Here is a 2,993-nt window from a genome sequence, read left to right on the forward strand (position 1 = left end):
TTGGAATTTTATTGTAGAGTTTTGTACCATTGATTCTAAAACCAATCTTATTTTTTCTGGTTAATTCTGACTGTATTGTTCCCTTTTATTTTGTTTTCCCCTTTGATTTCTCAACACTGTTATGAATTTCAATGCACTAACCTTCAGTTACAGATAACATACTTGAATCCCCTAAAATATTTAATAATTTATCTCACATTAATCTTTTAGTATTGCAAAAATCACTGTTCATAGGTCATAATAAATCTTTTTGAATTTAAGGTGGCAAGGTATAAAATTTGTGTCTTTTTTTTTTGTTTTTTGTTTTTCTCTGGTACCGGGAACCGAACTCACGACCTTGCGCTTGCCAGGCAAGCGCTTTTGCCCGCTGAGCTAAATCCCCAGCCCCCTAAAATTTGTGTCTTAACACAGGGGAAAACTTCCTAGTGTATAATAGTGAGTTTTCATATGCATAATAGCATGAATATTTCCACATTCCCTTGTTTAATAATCCTTTGTCAATATGAATCATGTATCTGTATAAGTAGTTTCTGTGTTGTGCACATTTATATATAAATCAGTGGGGAAAGGAAACCACGCTGTCTGGCTGCACTCATGTTGCAGAAGAGAACAGGGGCTTGATAGTCAGGGGGCTCACTGCAGCAAGCTGCCCCTGTCCACTGGGGTGCAGGAGGAGCAATGTGGAGGAAGGGGGAAGGCCTGCCTGCTGCTGGACAATCACACAGCTCCTCCAGCTGGAGAGGAAGTGAGTCACGTGCTTTTACTACCATCAACTCATGGGAGCTGTGTGTCACTTTCAGTGAATGAAATCATATTCACATTCAGGCCCGGACAGTCCTGTAGTGAAACGTAAACTCTGTTTTCTCATGATGGCTGAAACACACCTTTGCCCGGGTACCATCTATTGTGACCCATACATTTCTTATGAGAATCTATTTTCTTTTCCTAAGATGTTTTCTTTGAAAACAAGAATACATACATATGCCCACGGCAAGAGAAATCTATCAGTTAACCACACCAACTATGATAATAAAATTTCTTTTTAAGCAAGGCAATTTCTGCCAAAGTCATTACAAATGCTGAGTACCAGGGGCATTTCAGCAAAAGAAAGTGAGGCTAAGACAGGAGGCCAACCAGGCTTTTCCCCACGCACCGCCACGCAGGGAACCAGACCTGGGACCAGAGACAGAACACCAACAGGGAAGAAGTGGCGGCGAAGAGCTCTTACTACAGGTGTCCGCAGATAACATCGGTGCAAACTACAAAACAGGACAGTGTTTTTGCCTTTTAGAACATCCATTCAAAAAACCACTCCCAGAACACTGGGCAAACACACAAAGCCCTCAATATACTAAAACCAACCTTCGCTCTGTACTAGTAATGTGAGAAAGTCAAACAACTGTTTAATTCCACCTCTGCTCGGCAAAAGGGGCAGAGGGTCAATCAAACACCCTTGCACGGCCTGTAGAGTCCCAGGAGGATGGCAGGAAGGTTGAGGTTGAGATCAGAGATCCGGATCACAGAGGCTGAGATCAGAAATCCGGATACACGGGCACAGCGGCAGTGTACAAAGTCACGCCTCCCTCTTCCCCAGTGCGCAGGCGCAGTGGACACGGGGCGTGGCAACGTCTTCTGCACCCCTCTGAGGTGACTCTGAGGAGGCGAGAGATTTGAGTTCAACCTGCGGTCCCAGGATCTCTCTCTGGCCTGGACCCAGCACCGGTCCTGCCCTGGGGGAGAAGCGGGAGGGACGCGCTGAGTGGTGGCTGAGCTAAGGACCCGGATAACGGGATCCAGGAAGGTCAGACCAGAGGGTAGGTGGCCTGGAGATGCTTGCAGATTGTTTATGGCAGGTGTCTTTATAACTAGTATTAAAAACCCTTTGGAACTGACCACTTCTCAGAGATGTCTTGCAACTGTAGCTGGCTTTTGGGATTTCATTCTGGTGTAAGATCCCGCGTGTTGAAATTACTGGGGAGGAGGAGTCGCTGCCTACTCGGCCTTCTAGCTCCTGGTGTTTTGGCCCTGGCCTGTAGTAGTTTACGGTGCTCATGCAGTCTCGGTCTTGGCACATAAGGAAGAACAGGTGATTACACCCATTATGTGGCCTTGGCTAGAGCAATACAGGGAGCAATAACAAGAGCATCCAGCACTCCTGGTAAATGACAAGCTTGGCAGCTGTTAATTTCCACCTTGCACTGTATGGGCAAGATTGTGGTTATACACCAAATCGGAAACAAACCAGCAAATTCTGCCCAGTAAATGTCCCCTCACTATGGCAATTTCACCCTCAGGAAAGAAAATTAGAAAGCGACTAGGGGAAAAAATACAGAAATAGAAGAGAAAGGGATTAGAGGCAAGGCTGGAGGTCAAAGGAAGATTACACAGGCTGTGGGAAATGGTGAAGAAGACAGGAGGGGAAGAACGGAAGAGAGACAAGAACAGATAAAAGAAACAGAAGACAAGTAGCTCGGGACATGTTCTTGTACAAAAACAAGAACAAGAAGAAGAAAAAATAGAAAATACAAGTTTAAAAAATTTTTAAATTAAAAATTGCAGGAGGGAGCAAGATGGTGGATCACTAAGCAAGAGGGAAAGAGCCTCTGTGAGTGTTGCCGTGCACAAGCTGGGTTATAGCAATGCGGGGAAGATAAGAAGCAGGGAGGCGAGTCCCCCCAGACTCAGAAAGGAACTGAGGTGTGAATTAACACCCACAGAGAGGGTGAAGAGAGAAACTTCAATAAAGAAGAAGGAGGTACCCAGTGTGCCTTCTGCCTGAGGTGGGAACGCTGTGCAAGAGGAGTGGTCCAAACCTGCCAACACAGGGCAAACGCTGGGGACCCCAGAGGCCTCCACAGAGATGCAGCAGTGGAGGGGATCAGCAGCTGACTGCACTAGCTGCTGGTGGGTGTCATACAACCACTTTGGAAAGAGAGCAATAGAGCTCAGGACTCAGAGTGGCTGCTGGCTCCATCCAGCAGCTCCCAGCTGGG

This window comes from Chinchilla lanigera, unplaced genomic scaffold (genome assembly GCF_000276665.1).
Source record: "Chinchilla lanigera isolate Chin_1 unplaced genomic scaffold, ChiLan1.0 scaffold00123, whole genome shotgun sequence".
NCBI classification, from domain to species: Eukaryota; Metazoa; Chordata; class Mammalia; order Rodentia; family Chinchillidae; genus Chinchilla; species Chinchilla lanigera.